Genomic DNA, 20,372 nt, shown 5'->3' on the forward strand with positions numbered 1-20,372 from the left:
TTAACAAAGAGAAATTTATTATCTCACAGTTTAGGAGGCTACAAGTGCAAATTCAGGGTGCCAGCTCTAGTGGAAGGCTTTCTCTCTCTTTCAGTTCTAGGAGAAGGTCCTTGTCATCAATCTTCCCCTGGTCTAGGAGCTTCTCAGCACAGAAACCCTGGGTCCAAAGGATGCACTCTGCTCCTGGCACTGTTTTCTTGGTGGTATGAGATCCCTCTGTCTCTCTGCTTGCTTCTCTCTTTTATATCTCAAAAGAGATTGACTCAAGATACAAGCTAATCTTGTAGATTGAGTCCTGCCTCATTAGCATAACTGCCTCTAATCCTGTCTCATTAACATCTCAGAGGTAGGATTTACAACACATAGGATAATCACAACAGATTACAAAATGGACAATCACACAATACTGGGAACCATAGCCTAGCCAATTTGACACACATTTTTGGGAGACACAATTCAATCCATAACAAGGTGGAATCCAAGGACCACACCTGGTGAGAACTAACTTCAAGAAAAGGGAAGGCGGCATGATGGACTCAGTCATGCATGTTCAGTGGAGTCCTAATTTGTGAAGACTCCAGCCTTGGGTGACTGGTGGACAGAAGAAGGCTGTGCGGGCAGTCGTTTTGTAAAGACCAAACTCTGGGTGGTTAGAGTCAGAGAGGGAGAAAATGCCATGTGGGTGGCTGGTGTCAGAGATGGAGAAATGGGAAAGCGGGGTTGTGAATTATCTTCACACTTTGGGGATTGGCCTTGTGTCAATTATTTTTAATGCAAGGATGAAGGAGAAGAGGCGTGTTTTGCTCTCATGTCAGTGTCTCCCTTGCTGTGGCACCTCATGATAGGGAGCAGGCTTCCAGTCTTCTGAAGAACACTTTTCAAAAGGAGAATGAGGCAGTAGGTTGTTGGAGAGAAATCCCTTGAATATCATCAGCAGGGTCCTGTAGGAAGTTGTTGTGTGCAGCCCAGTGCTGGCTGCTGGGATCCAGCGCTTCTGCAGACACAGCCCCTGCCTGTGAGGGACTGACCGTGTGTGTGAAGACAGGGCATGTGCACAGAAAGACGGTTTAGACTCTCCAGGCAGTGATGCTTCAAGTGAAGGAGTGCTCCAGATACCAAGGGCCACAGTGGTCAGGAGAAGGCAGCACACTGATGCTTGGGGTTCCAGGAAGCCTTACTGGAGGAGATGGCCTTGGTCTGGGTCTCCAAGGAAGACCCAGATCAACACACCCAATAGAGAGAAAGAGAAGAAGGCATTCTAGGTAGAGGAACCAGCATAAGCAACAGCCCAGAGGCAAGCCTGTGCCTGCCGAGCTTGGGGAGTCCCTGGGAGAGGGCTTCTGTGCACAGGAAGTAGGACTGCTGAGGTGGTCAGAGACCAGCTGGAGGAGAGTCTGGGAATGCCCAGCCCCCTGGGTAAGGGATACTACTAAAGGCTTTAGAGAGAGAGGTGGGTAGGGACACCTTCACAGCAGGTTCTGGGGATGATTTTCTAACAGTCCTGCATGGCATCAAGTGACAGGATGCTGAGGGTGTTGTGGGGGAACAAGTTAGCCAAGTGAGAGGATGAGTCTTAGGCTAAATTGGCAGCAGTGGGAGTGGGGAGGCTGCAAAGGGATGGGTATGGAGGACCAGAGAGAAGAACTGACAAGATCTGCCAACAGCTTGGATCTGGGGAGGCTGAGTTGAGGATGACAATGCCAAGGTTTCAAGTTTGGGCTACTGGGTAGAGACGGGGTGTTAATTTGGGGGACAGAAGACCAGTGACCAAGTGGGCAGTCATCTCCCATTCTCTGTTTCTGCTTCCTGTTAGGGGACCAGGAGAAAGAGAGCAGAAAGCAAGCTTGGCAGACAGCCTGTGATCTAGGAGCACTCTGAGGACCTAGCTGTGGTGAGTGCAGGAAGCTGGAGTGGATGGGATGGAAGGACACGATGGGATTCGAGAAGGAGCTGAGGAGGAAATGGGTTTGGGTGAGAGAAGGGAAGGGGGACTGGTAACCTCGTGTGTGTGTATGTGTGTGTGTGTGTGTGTGTGTGTGTGTGTGTGTGTGTGTGTGTGGTGGAGAGCCCAGCCCAGGAACTATAGGTGATGGTGGAAGGAAGGGTGATGTAAGGCTAAAAGAAGACTGGAAGCTTCTGCTAAGGAGGTTGAGTTTTATGTAATAAGCAACTGGGAGTCACGATCACAGGAAGATGATTCAGTCAGCACAAGGTGGCTTAGGAAGACAATTCCCTCTTCTGTGAGAAGGTCTGGTGAGAGGAGCTGCCAGGGCAGGGTGGTCGACGAACGGCTTGCTGTAAACTCAGATGTTAGCCTGGGTAGGGGCCGAGGAAATGACCAGCCAGGACACCGAACTGGCAGAGTTTGGGAGGGTCAGTGTGGGGTGATGGGTCTTGTGTGGGAGGCAGGGGGTGCAAGGGTATGGGCCAGATGCCTGGGGTTGCTCAGCTGGGGCAGCAGTGAGGCTGGGAGTGGGGCCTGAACCATGATTTAGAGGACAGGAGCCCTGGTGGTGCAATGGTTAAGCGCTTGGCTGCTAACCGAAGGATTAAGGTCAATGGTTTGAACCTACCAGCAGCTCCACGGGAGAAAAGACCTGGTGATCTGCTCCCATAAAGGAAACCGTATGGAGCAGTTCTACTCTGTCCTATAGAGTCGATATGAATTGGAATTGACTAGAAGGCACACAGCAACAACAGCAGGGACAGAGGAGGGGGAAAAGGAAGAGGGGAAGGAGGAAGAGGAGGGGGGAAGGCAAAAGATAGGGAAAAGGGAGGAGGAGGGAGAGGATAGAGGGGGAAGAAGAGGAGGAGGAGGGGAGAGAAAGATTGAGAGAGAGAAGAGCTGGCAGAGAAGTGCTTTCTAGACCCAAGGGAAGGAGATTTAGCAGAAAATGTATGTTATCTAGGTGATTTCCACGAGAGGCCATGTGCACGAGGAACTGCCTCCTTACCCTACTCCTAATACCAGGTGGCTAGCTTTTAATTTTATCAATGTCAAGGTAAGAGAAAGCTCACCTCCTCCATTCCTGGAAAATTGTTATTTTTGCTGACAAATACCCAGTGCTACACTCTTCCTCCAAGAAATGGGAACCAGCTCTCAAAGCTGTCAGAACAGCAGGCCCTGAGGTTTGCCAGAGTACTTGTCCTGGCTGTTGGGAGGGCCTGACAGGGTCTTGTTCCAAAATTCAGGTGGCTGGTGCAGTGTTTCCCTTCGTCTCGCCCATTCCAATCCTGTGGTTCTCAACCCTGGTTGTGCAATAGAGTCAAAAAATCCAGTTGCCCAGCCAGCACCCCAGATCAAGTGAATACAAATCTTTGCGTGATGGGGGGAGGTATTAGTTCCCTAGGGCCACAGTAACAGACTACCACAAAGTGGATGGCTTAAAAGAAATTTATTGCCTCACAATTCGGGAGGCCAGAAGTCTGAAATCCAGGTGTCAGCCTGGCCGTGCTCCCTCAGAAGTTTCTAGAAGATACTTCCTTCTCTCTTCCAGCTGTGGTAGTCACGGCTGTTCCTTGGCTTGTGGCAGCATCACTCCAGTCTCTGCTCCGTCTTCACATGGGAGTCTCCCTCTGTGTCTCGTCACATGGTGTTCTCCCTACGTGTCTCTTCTCCTCTTTTTATAAGGATGCCGGTCATATTGGATCAGGGCCTACCATACTCCAGTATGGAGCCCAGGTGGCGTAGTGGTTAAAGAGCTTGGCTGCTAACCAAAAGGTTGGCAGTTTGAATCCACCAGGAGCTTCTTGGAAACCCTCTGGGGCAGTTCTACTCTGTCCAATAGGGTCACTGAGTCGGAATCGACTTGACTGCAATGTGTTTGTTTTTATACTCCAGTATGACCTCTTGTTAGCTTAACTAATTCCATCTGCAAAGACCCTATCTCCAAGTAAGGTCACATTTGCAGGTACTGGGGGTTAGGACTTAAACATATGTTTTTTGGGGACACATTGATGTGTTTGAAATCTCCCCAGACAGGGTTGGGAACTTCAAATCTAAGTGTGTGGTTCCCATGAACACTTCTTTATTTACAGTGTGAAAACTCAGTTCTGGCTAAAAACTGGGCAGGTGTTGTTGCTATTGTGTTATTTAAAATGAGACAAGCTCAGCCTGGACCTCAGGGAGAGGTGGCAGATCTGTGGGGAGAGGTAAGTAGGGCAAAGGTAATCACCAGCATGAAATACTTCCAAATTAGAATGTGGTGCACCTTCTGTCCATCAAACTGTTATTTGTACTTGGCATAAGCCCCCTATTCTTATCCCCAAGCATCAGTAAAATTCTACCTACACCTCCCTTCTTGCTTCATTGGCTCCCTACCTTCATACAGACCCATTATCCTGCTATGCATGGTTACCTTGTTCCACCAAAAAGTTTTCTCATCCTTACAAAGTGGCTAACAATACCTATTTCATAATCTGACTTTGAAGGCCGAGAGAGTTACTGCTTGGGAAGCCCTTAATGCAATGCCTGGTTCATAGCTAGAAGCAACACATTGTAGCTATTATTATTATTATTACTTGGATATGTAGTGCTTCTGTTGTTGTTTAATTCTAATTTTTATAATTTCCATTGTGAATTCCTCTTTAATCCTTAAATTATTTAGGCATTTTAAAAAATCAATTATAAGTGATTTCTAATTTTATAGCATTATGGTCCAAGGGTACGCCTTGGGCGATGCAAATGGTAACACACAAAAGGTTGGAGGTTTGAGTTCACCCAGAGGCACCTCAGAAGAAAGCCCTGGTGACCTACTTCTGAAAAGTCAGCCACTGAAAATCCTATGGAGCACAGTTCTACTCTGACACCCATGAGGTCTCCGTGAGTCAGAGTCAACTCAATGGCAATTGGCTATGGTCCAAGGACTTGGTCTGTATGAGATTATTTTGAAATTGTTAAAATTCCCTTTTTTACTTAATATGTGAGCTTAAGAAGAATTTATATTATCTATTTTGTTATATTTTTGTATGTGCAGGGTTTTCTATATATCTGTTAGATAAGACTTGTTACTTATGTTGAGCAAATCTGTATCATTACTACTATTTTGTTTGCTTAATCTATCAGTTTATAATCAAGATTTATTAAAATCTACCATTATGAGTATGAATTTGCCAACTTCTTTTCATAATTCTGTTAATTTTTTCTTTATGTATTTCAAGACTATATTATCATATATAATTTTATGAAGATCTTTTTGGTGGACAGTTCCTTTCATCATTATGAAGAATCCTTCTTTATCCCTATTAATATCTCTTGCCTTAAATTCCATCATGTCTGATACTAACATTTCTACACAAGCTTGGTTTTGTAGTTACGTGTTGCTGTAAAAAAATCAGCATAGTGTGCTTACGAAAATACCTCACGGGGGAGGGCCCAGTTGGCATACGTTATTTGCGTAAAAATGCGGTAGTTTAATTGGGTATACAATTCTGTATTGGCTCTTTGCAGGAGTTACTCTCATGTTTTATGGCAGCTGTTGCTATGAGAGCTCAACCATCAGTTTGGTTTTTGTTTCCCTTTTGTATGTAATTTTTCTTATTCTCTGTGGTAAGATTTTTTTTCTTTACCGTTAGGCATCTTGCAGTTTCACTATAATGTGTGGACACCTAGATTCATCGTAGTGAAGATACAAGTTCGTATGTATTCATATCTACAGTTCTAAGTGTTGGGAATTTATAGCTTTAATACTGAAAAGCTTTAGGTATTAATTATCTCTTTGAACATCACTTCTCTCGTTCTCTCTGTTCTTCTCTTCTGAAATTCTTTTTAGCTGCATGTTGGTACCTGTCGGACTATCTTCCATACCTCTTAACTGCTCTTTTGTGTATTAAAAAATATATTTTATGTCTCTTTATGGCATTGTGGGTGTATTCTTCAGTATTGTCTTCTCATGAATGAGTCTCTTCTCCACTATGACTCCATAGAGTTTATCCAGTACTGTTTGGAGTTTACATATTTCAATGCCTATACTTTTTCCCCCCAGAATTTCTAATTGGTTCTTTGTTGTATCAACAGCCTTTGTTTTATCTTGCCTATTTGTTGTACCATAATTTCTTATTTTTTAAAATAAGTGGTTAGTCATGTCTTTAAATCTTTGAGGATCCTAAACATTTCTTCATAGCACTTGTCACTACTAGGCATCATATTACATAATTAAAAAAAAAATTATCTTATTCACTAGGATATCCCCGGGTGACACAAAATGTTTATATGCTTGGCTACTAACTGAAAGATTAGCAGTTTGAATCTACCCAGAGGTGCCTTGGAAGAAAGGCTTGGCGATCTACTTTAGAAATGTCACAGCCATTGAAAACCCAATGGAACACAGTTCTACTCTGAAACACATGGGGTTGCTATGAGTCAGATGAATCAGAATTGACTTATGGCAAGTGACTTTTTTTTTTTTCTTTAAAGCTCCATTAGGGCAGTCACTTTGTTTTATTATTGTATCCTCAGCACCTAAAACAGCACCTGCGACATTGTAGATGCTTAAAATATTTGCTGAATAAATAATAAATTTTTTTTAAAGTCGATATTAATCTACCTCATCAAGCTCCAGCTGAAAGGTCTCTATACCATGGCTCATACAAAGCCAAAACTCATACCAAACCCATTGCTATCCAGTCGATTCCAACTCATAACAACCCTATAGGACATAGTAGAACTGCCCCGTAGGGTTTCCAAGGCTGTAATCTTTTCTGAAGCAGACTGCCACATCTTTCTCCCGAAGGGCGCCTGGTGGGTTAGAACGCTGACCTTTTGGTTAGCAGCCAAGCGCTTAACCACTGTGCCACCAGGGCTCCTTTATACAAAGCCAACTGCCCACTAAATCGACCAGCGGTAAACAGTGGCGTATCTAGGATATTGCACCTTCCCTGGGCACGTGGCGCCACCGAACAGCTTCTGTTAACCCAGTACGGCCCTACGTCCTTCCTCAAGCATGGTAATGTGTTAATTAAAAGATTAACGAGCTTGACTTGTATTTTTGAGCTGACATTATGGCAAAGTTTTCTAAAAGAGGGGCCTCAGATGTTTGGACAGGGGCACAGTTTCAGTGCTTGCCATAGGCGCCATTTTCCGTAGACACGCTGCTGGCTGAAATGGGTTAATAGAAACTGCTCAGGGGCTCCACGCGCCCGGGGCTAGTGCAATACCCGACATACCTACCGTACCCTAGTTACGCCTCTGATTAGCACCGTGGAAGCAATTGGCTACCAAAGCCGCTCAAAAGACTGCGCCCTCTACTGGACAGGTGAAGAAACCACATTGTTGCAGACCTGACACTGGGGCACTCTTGAAATTAGATATTATCCGAAGCCCTCTGAACTGTTCACAAACTTTCCTTCCAGCATCTGGTGCCAGAAATTGCTTAGGACTTCAAAACAGATCTCCATTCCAGAGTGCAGGAGGCAAATGAGGCCTATCTGGTTGGACTTTCTGAAGACCTCAACCTGTGTGCTGTCCATGTCAAACGTGAAACACGCCAAAAGACATCCAGCTAGTACACCGCTTACGTGGGGAATGAGCTTAATTTACAATCTACTCTGATGGGAAACATTTCACCCTAAAAACTTTTTTTTCCCCATTTCTTCCTGTCATTAGCAGGTCTGAATGTTAGATATTCTTTTTCCATGGGGCCTAAAGGTATCTAAGTATGTGATTGCAAATGGAAAAACAGGGGGAGGAATAAAATACTGGCAGTTTTTCCATTTTCATTTGTATGTGAATTTTTAATATCAATGTGGGAATGTAAAGCATTAATGCAAGTCAGAATGTGTCAGGGAACAACTGTCAGCCGTTCAACTTTATAATGTTATAAATAAACCTGTGAAAAGTTTCCAGATAATGCCGGTATCTGGAATTTTTTAAAAACAAGTAAACTCTTATTGACAGCAGACTAAATGGTATTTGAAGAAGGTAAGGAGCTTTGTATAAGCCTCAGGCCTGGTGGGAGTTTTTTAGAGCTTTTTTCATCCCTGATGCTTGGGTCCTCAGGCGGCTCAGGGACACCTCCTCATGCGATCTCCCCAATTTCACCAGGAGAAAACTCCTGGTCACCTCTGCTTCCTGACCCGGAGCCTAACAACCCCTCAGAGTCATCCCTGTGTTTAGCATTGTGTTTCTGCTGTCTGGTTCTTAGAGATGTTGATCTTTTTTGAGCAACGTTATGACTTTTAAACTATTTTAGTATTTTGTCTATTACTCTTACTGTTATAGGATTGACTCAATGGCAACAGGTTTGGTTTGGGTTTGGGGTTAAGTGTTTGGAGAAGAAACCAAACCAAACCAAACCAAACCTGTTGCCTTTGAGTGGATTCTGACTCATAGCGACCCTCTAGGACAGAACCACCCAATAGGGTTTCTAAGGAGCAACTGGTGGATTCGAACTGCTGACCTTTTGGTTAGCAGCCAAGCTCTTAACCACTGCACTGCCAGGGCTCCATTTGGAGCAGAGGCGTCCTTAAAGCATGAAGTTATAATACCATTGTGCCTGGGAGTCCTGTAATTATTACTGTTTTTAACTCTCCATTAAAACTATTCTAGCACCAGGCCTGTAGGCTTTACTCTTGAAAGTGTGGAATGTAGAGGTTGAAGGACATGTTAAAGCTCACTCGTTCCACGTCCTCATTTTGCGGAGGAGGAAACTGAGGCCTCAAGACTTGCTTCAGGTCACACATTTTGTTAGTAGCGGAGCCAGAAAGGCAAAGCTGGCTCCACAACCTGGGTCTTTGAACACTTGCCTTTGAACATCCGATTTCTCTCAGAAAGAATGGCCTCCCTGCTTTGTTCTACCTAAGTGTCACACTTTTTTTTTTTTAAATCATTTTTTATTGTTCTTTAGATAAAGGTTTACAGAGCAAATTAGTTTTTCATTAAACAATTGATACACATATTGTTTTGTGACATTGGTTGCCAACGCGAGGACATGTCAACACTTTCCCCTTGGGTTCCCTATTGCCTGCTTTCCTGTCTCCTCCTGCCTTCTCGCCTTGCCCCTGAGCTGGTGTGCCCATTTAGTCTTGTTTTGTTTTATGGGCCTGTCTAATCTTTGGCTGAAGCGTGAGCCTCAGGAGTGACTTCATTACTGAGTTAAAAGGGTGTCCAGGGACCATACTCTCGGGGTTTCTCCAGTCTCTGTAGTCTCATGCAGTTTAAGGCCCTGCTCAGGCTCTACCCAGTGGCCTGCGGTCTCTCTTCCCTTTCAAGGCATATGGCACTTAGGTTGTTGTTGTCAGCTGCCATTCAGTCGGCCCCAACTCATGGCAACCCCTTGCACAAGGGAAAGAAATGCCGCGCAGTCTCGCACCATCCTCACGATGAGCTGCAGATCAGACCGTTGTGATTCACAAGGTTTTCGTTGGCTGATTTTCAGAACTAGATTGCCAGACCTTTCTTCCTAGTCCATATTAGTGTGTAAGCTCCACTGAAACCTGTTCAACATCATGGCAACACACGAGCCTCTGCTGACAGACAGATGGTGGTCGCGCATGAGGTACATTGACCCAGAATCAAACCCGGGTCTCCCAAATGCAAGGTGAGAATTCTACCACTGAACCATCAATGCCCTCATGGCACTTAGGAAAGAGACAAAAATAATGGGCTCTAATAATTAATACCTAATCTGTGGTAGGCTGTGTGTGTGTGGAGAAGGGGTGTTTTTGTGTGTGTCTTCTCTGTTAAAGGGTGTTTCAATGCTCACATTTTATATACACTACTGCCCTCTAGTGGCCAAAATAGGTATCAAACATATAGTTCAGAACAGCGAGTAAAGTCACCCAAGACAAATTTCAGCACAAAGGTTCTCATAATCATAATTCCTTTGTCCTGAACGAAAAAAAAAATGCAAGTACAATTTATTTGGTATGAAAATGCCAAATATGTAGGCCATATATTTATGTGATCATAAGCAATAATCCAACATTGTCCAATTGATGCTGATTATCTAGGCATCACTGTTCAACAAAAGTATAATGTGAGCCACATATCTAATTTTAAACTTTCTAGTAGACACATTAAAAAACAACCACCTTAATTTTGATGATATATTTTATTTAACCCAATATATCCAGAATATTATCATTTCAACATGTCATCAATATAAAAATTACTAATGAGGCATTTTACATTCTTTTTTTGCACTAAGTCTTAGATATCTGGTGTGTATTTTACGCTTGGAGCACATCTCAGTTTGGAGCAGCCACATTTCAAGTGCTCAATAGCTACATGTGACTAGTGGCTGCTCTCGGCAGTGGTTTCCAAACTCTGCACAGACATTTGTGGGTTCATTAGGAAATGTTCACCAATCTGCAGCAAAATGAGAAATATATGAACACTGTTTTGTGTATTAAAGCTGATGTAAGACTAACCAGCCAAACCAGTTACTGTCAAGTCGACTCTGACTCATGAGGACCCCATGTGTGTCAGAGGAGAACTGAGCTCCAGAGGGTTTTCAATGGCTGATTTTTCAGAAGTAGATCACCAGGCCTTTCTTCCTAGTCTATTTTAGTCTGGAAGCTCTGCTGAAACCTGTTCAGCATCATAGTAACAAGCCTCCACTAACAGATGGGTGGTGGCTGTGCATGAGGTTCATTGACTGAGAATCTCATGTACCTTGTTTTAAATACAGAGCAATGAAAAATGATCAAATATAAAGAGAGAAAACTACTGTTTCTTGGGAAAGGTCAGGCTCTGGTTCTTTAATGTCCTCTCAGGCTTTGTAACCGGCCTGTATCTTAATGGGTGCTGGGTAAGTTTGAGCAGAGTGCAGGGAGGACCTCCTTCGAGGGGGCAGCTGGGTTCTCCCCTCTGTACACATGTCAGGAGTGCCTACTTGAAGGAGCTCCAAGCTGCAGTTTGTCTCAGGGTTCCCTCATCTGTAATTGATGTCCCCCTTGGTTTCCCTTTCTGCCCTATGTGTCCTACTAGGTCACTGCCCTGTCCTAGACTTTGAGGCTGAACTTCAAGGTGTTTTTGAAAGATGCCTCTGGCCACCCTCTTCCTAAGTTCAGGCCTTTAGCTCCCAGCTCAGCAGTCACTAGGGTACTAATTAGCAGCTGTTTCTTTTCAAATATAACCTTTATGCTAGAGCTGTAATATGAAGAAGATGCTAGCAAATTGAAATTTTGTAAATCAAATCATTTTGATCTTTCTGGGAGCTTACTGTTTAAGGAATCCTGTGGTGAATTCTTTTGTAAATGGAGTAATCAGCCTGCTATCTGTTTTAAAAACTCCAGTTTTAATATGTTATCTTGCCCGAGGGAGATGAGTCCACTTATGTTAAAATATAAAGATTCAAGGAAAAGCTCGTGTCTTCAATGCTCCCCCTCCATATTTAAATAGAGATATGTCATCACAATTATCCAGCTCACAAGCAATTACACTGAGTATTAATGAAGGGCCCATAGTCACAAAACTCTGCCCAAGGGAAACTTCTGCCTGAAAGTCAGGGTTAATGGCCCAGCAATTGTTTTAATGGATTTCCAATGAAGTGTGAAGATGATGGGCCAACAAGGGTGAAGTTATTTTACAGAGCACAATTAGCACGGAGCCATTAGTACCCCGACCTTGTTTGTGTTTTCCTTTATAATCCTGGTGAACTGACTCCCTGAATGTTTGTTTATTTATCTGTTTAACGCAACCCATAAAATCTTTGTTAACTCAGCAGTAAAGGGGCAAAGGTGTCCCATCCCAGCTACTTTTGTGGAAGAAGTGTTAATATAGCTTCTTTGATAAAGCCACTCCCTAAAGACCTTTCTGGGGCGAGCCTGGTGTCCTAGACCCTAATGACCGACACATTTCTGCTCTCCACTGCCTCCCTGCAGCCCCTCTGGCCCTCTGGTCCCACCGCTGGGGCCCTGAACACCACAGCCTTATTCTCTGCTGCTTCCTTGGCTCAAGAAACCAGGCCTCTGCCCTGGGGTAGGGGGTGGAGGGGTGGAGGGTGTAGCTAGTGGCTATCAGCTGCATTTCTGGAATCAGATTGTCTGGGCTTAAATCCTACCTCTACTAGCTGTGAGTCTTTTAGCAAGTCACTGTCTTTCTCTGCCTCAGTTTCCTCATCTGTAGTATCGGTGCCTAGTGCCTGTGAGCAATCAGTGCTTGCCCTATGGAGCTCCACCAGGGTGCTCTCTGTCTTCTTCCCTCATCTGAGTACAAGTTGCTGATCCTAGAGACCTGCCTTGGTCCCACCCCTAGCACTTCTGGGGACTAAAGTTTTGCTCCTGACCTCCATTTCCCTGGAAGCCCTGGTGGCATAGTGGTTAAGTGCTACAGCTGCTAACCGAAAGTTGGCAGTTTGAATCCACCAGGTGCTCCTTGGAAACTCTGTGGGGCAGTTCTACTCTGTTCTATAGGGTTCCCATGAGTTGGAATCAACTCGATGGCAATGGGTTTGGCTTTTGGTTAATCCTCTTTCAGAAAGACTGCAAACACTCTTTTTTCTTGTTTTACAATTTTATCCCCAAACTTAGAGGTTGGCAAACTATGGCCTGTGGGGCAAATCCTGCCCACTGCCTGTTTTTTCTTTTCAATTTCTTTTGTTGTGAAAATTCAAAAAAAAAAATATGATGAAAATATACACACTAAAACATTTGCCAGCCCTGGCAGGGAACACAATAGAGAGTCCCTGACAGAGCAGGAGAAAAGTGTGGTGCAGAACTCAAATTCACGTAAAAAGACCAGACTTAATGGTCTAAGGCTGGAGGAACCGCAGAAGACCTGGCCCCCAGACTCTGTTAACCCAGAGCTAAAACCATTCCCGAAGTCAACTCTTCAGACAAAGATTAGACTGGACTTTACACACATATACAATAATACTCGTGAAGAGTGTGCTTCTTAGTTCAAGTAGATTCATGAGACTAAATGGGCAGCTCCTGTCCAGAGGTGGGATGAGAAGTCAGAAAGGGACAGGAGCTGGTTGAATGGGCTCGGGAAGCATGGGGTGGAAAGGGGAAGTGTGCTCTCACATTATAGGGATTGCAACTAGGGTCACATAACAATGTGTATATAAATTTTTGTATGAGAAATTGACTTGAGCTGTAAACTTTCACCTAAAGCACACACACACACCCCAAAAAAAACATTTGCCAATACAACAACTTCCACATTTATAGTTCAATGATGTAGATTACACTGTTTATTATGCCACCGTTACTGCTATCCTTTTCCAAAATATTCTACCACCACTGACATAAACTCAAAGCCCTCCAAACAAAAACTCCCTCCTTTCCCCTCCCTCCCACTCCTGGTTTCTATATGTTTACTTATTTCACATACGTGAGATCACACAGCATTGTCCTTTTGCAACTGACTTCTTTCACTCAACATAATGTTTTCAAGGTTCATCCATGTTGTAGCATGCATCAGAACTTCATTTCTCTTTGTGGCTGCATAATATTCCATTGTATGCATATACCACATTTTGTTTTTCCATTCGTCTATCGATGGACATTTACATCAACAACGAAAAGAAAAACAACCCGATCAAAAAAATAGGTGCAATGCAGTGAATTGCTTTTATATGGTCTTTCTAGCCATGGTTTTGTGATTCCCATAAAATGGTTGGCTGGGACTGTGCGAATAAAGTGTGTAAAACTCTTGCAGACTGACAGTGGGAGAGCTGAGAGAGCTGAGCACCTTCGGACAGGAGGCTTCCTGGAGGAATACGGTGCCTCTAGGCACTTACTGGAGGATCTAAAGAGCTGTTACACTTGCCCAAGCAGGGCAGAGACTGAGAGCGAGGGCCGGTGGTGGGTACTGCCGAGAGTGAGGTCTGCCTGCCCGCAGGCACGGCCGCAAAGGAGCTGTCCTGATTGACGAACTGTATCCTGTCTCCTGTGTTGTTCCTGTTACTTCCAAGTTGATCCTGATCCTGAGTTGTAACCTGTTACTTCCCTAATAAACTTCACAATCATGAGTATGGTTGGTGAGTTCTGTGTAGCCATTGCAGCGAATTTTCGAACCCAGCAGAGAAATAGGGAGTGTGCGGGGAAGATGGCTGTTGTCAGAATTGGTAAAAAGGTTGGAGAGTGGAGGTATGTCTAACCTCTACCTCACAGGAATCAGCTTTGTGCTGATGGTCATTTTCCTCCCCCCTCATGAAGTCAGAGGACCTCTGATGCCACCCCTTGACAACGGGCAAAGGATTTCAACTGACAGTTGACGAAACAGGATATTCAAATGGTCAAAAACACAAGAAAAGATGTTCAACATCATTAGCCATTAGAGAGATGCAAATAAAAATCATAATGAGATATCACCTCATCCTCATTATAAAGGTAATGATCAAAAAACAGAAAATAACAGGTGTTGGCAAGGTTGTGGAGAAACTGAACCCTTATCCATTGCTGGTGAGAATGTAAAATGATGTAGCCACTGTGGAAAACAGTTTGACTGTTCCTGAAAAAGTTGAACATAGAATTACCATATAACCCAACAATTTCACTCCTAGGTATACACCTAGAAGTGAAGGCAGGAATGCAAACAGCAACCTCTACTCCAATGTTCATTGCAGCTCTTTTCACAATGGCCAAAGGGTAGAACCAACCCAAGTGTCCATCAATGGATGAATGGATAAACAAATGTGGTACATCCGTGTAATGGAATATTATTCAGCCATAAAGAGAAACAAAGTCCTGATACATGCTACAACATGGATGAACCTTGAAAACATTATGCCAGGTGAAATAAGTCAGACACAAAAGATCACATATTGTATGCTTCTATTCATATGAAATATCCCGAATAGGCAATCCATAGAGTTAGAAAGTAGCTTAGTGGTTGCCAGGGGCTGGAGGAGGGAGGAGTGGGGACTGAGTGCTCAGTGGGGTTGGGGTTTCCTTCTGCTGTGATGAAAATGTTCTAGAACTAGACAGAGGTGGTGATTGCACATCTGTGTGAATGTACTAAATGTCACTGCATTGTACACTTTAAAATGGTTAAAATGGTAAATTTTATGTTGTTTTACCACAATTACAAAGCAACAGTGTCCCTGCCCCCTACTTTTTCATGAGAGGAAACAGACAATAAACAAAGAAATATATATTTTATACAAGCATTATGGAGAAAAAGAAGGCAGGCTAAGGGGGCAGCGTGATGAGGAAGGTACAGTTTTATAGGGTGGTCAAGGTTGGCCTTCTGGTCAGAGTGGTAGGGACAGAGCCAAGCAGATGGCTGAGAGTAGACCCTTTCAGTTGAAGGAGAAGAAAGCGCAGAGTCCTGAGGCAGGAGTGTGCTCAGAGTGTTCAGGGAAGCAGCAAGAGGCCAGTGGGGCTGGTGCTGTGGAACGAGGGGGCAGTGCAGGTGGCCAGAGGAGAGGGCAGCACAAAGCTAGCCAGGCAGGGCCTGCAGGCCAAGGAGACCCAGGGACCACTGGGGGGTGTGAGCAGAGGAGTGAGGGGAAGGGGCAGGTGTGGAAGCAGGGAGGCCAATGAGGAGGGTTGCAAACATGGATAGGCTTCCAAAGAATGAACCAGGTGAAAAGATAGCAAAAGCTTGCTTTGGCTGTGTCAAGCAACACTAATTAGAGTTAACCAACTCGCAGCTTTCCTGTCCTCGATTACCGTGCAGCACAGTTGTAATTAAGCAGATCTTGAAGGGAGGATTTTTGTTGTGCTTTTTGAATACAGTGCCTAGGTACGCTCACTCGTTTATTTCTCTTTCAAGTTCATATTCAATGACAGAGTCCCTGGGTGGTGCAAACGGTTAACACGCTTGGCTGCTAACTGAAAGTCCACCCAGAGGCACCTTGGAAGAAAGGCCTGGTGATCTACTTCTGAAAAATCAGCCATTGAAAACTCTCCGGAGCACAGTTCTACTCTGACACACATGGAGTTTCCATGACTGGAGTTGACTTGATGGCATCTGGTACTGGTATTTCACATGGGTGGGGTCTCCTGTTCTTCCGTACGCTGTGCTCCCTGCTCCCCTCACCCTTCTTTATTTTTCCCCTTTGCACTCATTTATCATTATCCGACACTTCATATTTTTTTCCCTGTTTATCACCCCTCCCCATCCCCCTCCTGTGGAATTTCCTGAGGTCAGGGTCTTTGTTTTCTTCTCAGTTCTATCCCCACTGCCTGGATCCCAGCCAACGGATAGAAGTGCTCAGTCAGTGTTGTCCAATGCATCCAAAAACGCATTGCTGTCGAGTTGATTCCGACTCATAGAGACCCTACAGGGCAGAGTAGAACTGCCCCATACAGTTTCCAAGGAGCGGCTGGTGGGTTCGAACTGCCGACCATTTGGTGACAACCAAGCTCTTAACCAGTGCACCACCAGGGCTCCTGTCCAATGCATAGTTCTTCACAGTTCTTGATTATTTGTGTGGCTGCTGGCTCAGCCTGAGATTCAAGAGAGAAAGGAAGGATGAAAAGAGACATCATCGGCTTCTCCGAGGCTGGGGATTTCCCGGTTGGGCCCAGCATTGTGGATCCCGCTGTTGAGTGTGTGTCTGTTTGCATCTGAAACAAATCCGTGGCAGGGAAGAAAGGTTGCAAATGTAAACTCAAGTTCAGGTTCTCCAAGCAACCTGCAGGCCCCCAGCTGCTGGCTGGTGTAATCCTCCTGTTGCTAGGAGGACAAGGACTTTCCTGCTTCCAGCAGTGCGTAGGTGACTGTTGTGGTATTACTAGGGGCGTGCAGGTGGGTGTTGCCTTTTGTTTCCCAAGTAATTGTTTTAAAGCAAGGTGAGCGAGGAGCTGGGTGAGGGTGGACTGAGGAAGAAAGCCTCAGCCCCTATTATTGACTTTGTTTGTGTAGCAACTAGTGGTTAGTGAAAAGCCTCTGGCTTCAGAATATGTCCCAAATGGGCCTGCAACTAGGGACAGAGTCTGCAGGAGCTTATGAAACCACCAATACTGTTTGGCTCTCAGCATCCACAGACCATCTGGATCAGCCAAGTATGAAGTGTGGGGGAGTGCCTGGGGGTGGGGTCCAGGAACAAAAAGGATCAACCTGGCATTACTTGGGGCTGAGAGGGATTTGCGTGCCCAGATTTTGCCATCAGTTAATTACATCTGGAGAGCATCCTGACCTCGCCTGTCTGTCCAATTGTCACAGCCGAGGCAGCGTGTTACCAGCTGAAAAACAAGCCATAATACCCGCGGCAGGCAGCCGGAACAACACTCCCCATCCCCTGGCAGGGCTGACTCTTACTTTGTCTGTTGGCTTGAGTGACATTAGCCTGGAGAAGGTTAGCATGGTTGTGGTTGAGGGACAGGAGAACACAGGAGGGAAGGCCAAAGAAAATTCCACTCACAGGCTGCCCTTTATATGTGTCGTCTCCATTGCTCACGACCACCAACCACCCCGTATTACCACTTTCATCATGCAAAGGAGGAAGCAGACTCAGGGAGGCCAACCTGGCTGAGTAAGTGACAAAGCTGAGAGCTGAACCCAGCTCTGTCCCACATCTGCTGCCCACATGGGACGAGATTTATCATTTGCTATAGGATTTGAGAGGAAACAAACGTGGAGCACTGCTTTGGTCCTATTTTCTAAGAGAATGCTCTAAAGAAAATAAATTCACGTTCCCTCCTCAGGAAGAGTAGGTAACAGAGAAAAGATTTTATGTTCATCAGACTGATTTTATTTTCCTCTTGGACACGTGCAAAGACTGTATTTCTGAGCTTCTGCCGCGGTATAGGTGGGGTCACGTGACTGAGTTTCTGGCCAATGGAAGGTGGACTGCTAAATCTGCCAGGCAATCCTCCATGTGCTGGAGGCAGAGGACCCAGGCAGGGACTCCACAGCCCTGGGAGATGGTGGAACCACTAGGAAGGAGCCTGGGTCCCTGAATGACTCTGAGGAACAGAACACCCCCAACCCTTGACTCCCATTGGATACTGGCATCAGTGAAAAATAAGCCTTTGTTGTGTTGAGCCACTGAGGTTTGGGGAGTATTTGTTATAGCGGTTAGGCAATTTTGATTGATGCAGAATGTACATGAGGATATGTGATAAAATCATTTTTGTGGGTGTGGCAGAGATAGTGGGATTTAGCAGAAGTGTTTCCATGAGGAGGTGGGGAGGAGGCTCCCGGGGGTGTGAGGGGTAAGGTTTAATTAGCCATCCTACATTGAATAGAGGAAGCCTGTGTATGTGTTTATGTGTGTGTGTAAATTGGAGTAAACACCCTTCTGATGGGACTCTTTCCGAACTATAATTAAAGATAATAATAATTATAAAGTTTAATTTATTACAAACTTACTTTTCTAAGTGCTTCACATGGACTATTTCGTTTAATCCTCACAACAACCCAATGAGGTAGGAAATATTAATATCCCCATTTTATAGGTGAGGAAACTGGGGCAAACAGAGATGAAGAACTTTCTCCAGTGTCACCAGAAAGTACCTGGCAGAGACAGGATTAGAGTCAAGACATCCTCGCTGTCAAGCCTGCCTCTTAACCACTACATTGATCTCTGTAGACTGTGCACTAACACCTCTTTTCCGAGGAGCCCTGGTGGTGCAACGGTTAAGCTCTCAGCTGCTAACTGAAAGGTTGGTGGTTTGAACCCACCCAGTGGCTCTGTGGAAGAAAGACCTGGTGATCTGCTCCAGTAAAGATTACAGCCTAGAAAACCCTATGGGCGATGAGAGAGCGGGTGGGGGGACCTATGGAGCAGTTCTACTCTGTCACATGGGGTCCCTATGAGTTGAAATTGACTTGACAGTACCTAACAACACAACAATCTCTTCTGATGAGGAGGAATTCTCCTATCATGCTTTGTTGGCTGAAACAAAGATAGAAACAGAGTAGCTTAAGTATTCCCAGTTGCTAAAGAAGCCATGCCATTTGATATTCTCTGAAATGGTGCTGACTGTGCCTGGAAACATCCCATGGGAACCAGAAGCACCAGAGAGTTGAGAAGGGGAGAAGCCAGCCTGAGTTCATTGTAGGTTTCAAGGGAAGGACTTGGATAAATGTGTGCTCAGGCAGAAGGAGCCACCATATTGGGACACGTGTTCCTTGGACCCTGGTGGCTCCCAGGAGCATGTCCCCAGCTGCAGTGACTGGGCCAGCCCTGGCTCTTCTACAGGGGCTCTTGGTGGGAAGAGAACTGGGCCACCCTTTCCAGACTGTGTCCTACGAACAGGGATGGCTCTGATGGCAGGAAGTGCATCCCGTGTATCTACACCTTGTACAGGAGAGGTGCTCAACAACAGCTTGTTGAATCCACTTAAGGTATTCTTATCAAGGGCCTACTGGGAAGAACTAAAACCAAACCAAAAGTCCCTGGGTGGTGCAGGCAGTCTGCGATTGCCTACTAACCTAAAGGTTGGTGGTTTGAACCCACCCAGTGGTGCCACAAAAGAAAGAGCTGGCGGTCTGCTTCTGTAAAGATTACAGCCAAGAGAACCCTATGGAGCAGTTCTACTCTGTAATAAATTGGGTTGCCATGAGTCAGAACCAACTTGATGGCAATGGGCTTGTATGCCAGGCCATGTAGTAGGTACTGGGGATGCAGCAGTGAGCAAAATGACATGGTCCCTGCCCTCATCAAGCTTTCAGTCTAGATTCTAGAAGACAGATGTTTCATTGGAGGAGGAGCCTGAGCTCATGGTACTATAGGAGTGAGGGTGGGATAAGGAAGGGCTCAGAAGGGAGAGTCCAGAAACCTCTAAAATCAAGTTGTGGAATCTGATTGGGGTGGGCCTGTTTACTTACAAATGTTTTCAGACAATTAGACTCTCAGCGAGTTGGACTGACACTGTGGCTGCAACAATGGGCTCAAATAATAGCAACAATTGTGAGGATGGTGTGGGACTGGTAGTGTTTCATTCTGTTGTACATGGGGTAGCTGTGAGTTGGAACCAACTCAATGCCACCTAACAACAACAACAGAAGCTGTTTATGGCAGTAATTTTGTCTGGAAGAACTGATGAGGTACCTTTCAGAGTTGAGTGAAGGAGGGTGAAGGATAGTGAAGGAGCCCTCATCTGGACTGGCTTCCCCCAAAGAGTCAGAGGGGGGCTCTTGAGTGGAAATTCAGATATTCTCTTTTAGGACCAGCAGAAACTATGCCCAGAACAGGCTCTTTTCATTTCTGATGTCAGTTTGGGGTCTACATTTGATTTTCTCAGAGCCAGAGGCATTCAGCTGGAGCTGAAGTCCTGCATTGAATTAGGGGGGAAAAAATCCATTGGCTAATCTGAAGCCTGGGGTCATAATTTGCTGTCTGGGATACTGCGTGGAGGCCGCCTCCCCTCTCCTATGGACTCTATTGCTTTTTTGAACAGGAGTCTTCTATAGTGTAAGCGCTTTTCTGTTCACCTGATGTTTGGCCCTGGGGTACAGGCTGACTCGATGTTCTAATTTCTTAAACAGGGTAAGTTCTGGGTGGGAGCAGCCTCTCTATGCCCAAAGATAT

At 45.1% G+C, this 20,372-nt stretch overlaps 1 long non-coding RNA gene across 1 annotated transcript; it reads left to right on the top strand.

Moving 5' to 3' along the window:
- Positions 1–1,845: 1,845 nt before the first annotated feature.
- Positions 1,846–7,889, top strand: LOC111819911 (uncharacterized). The gene is made up of 3 exons (XR_002823467.1): positions 1,846–1,891; positions 5,575–5,637; positions 7,351–7,889. It is a non-coding gene; the product is annotated as an uncharacterized LOC111819911 (long non-coding RNA).
- Positions 7,890–20,372: the final 12,483 nt, after the last annotated feature.

The sequence above is a fragment of the Trichechus manatus genome, unplaced genomic scaffold (genome assembly GCF_000243295.1).
Source record: "Trichechus manatus latirostris isolate Lorelei unplaced genomic scaffold, TriManLat1.0 scaffold00021, whole genome shotgun sequence".
NCBI lineage: Eukaryota > Metazoa > Chordata > Mammalia > Sirenia > Trichechidae > Trichechus > Trichechus manatus.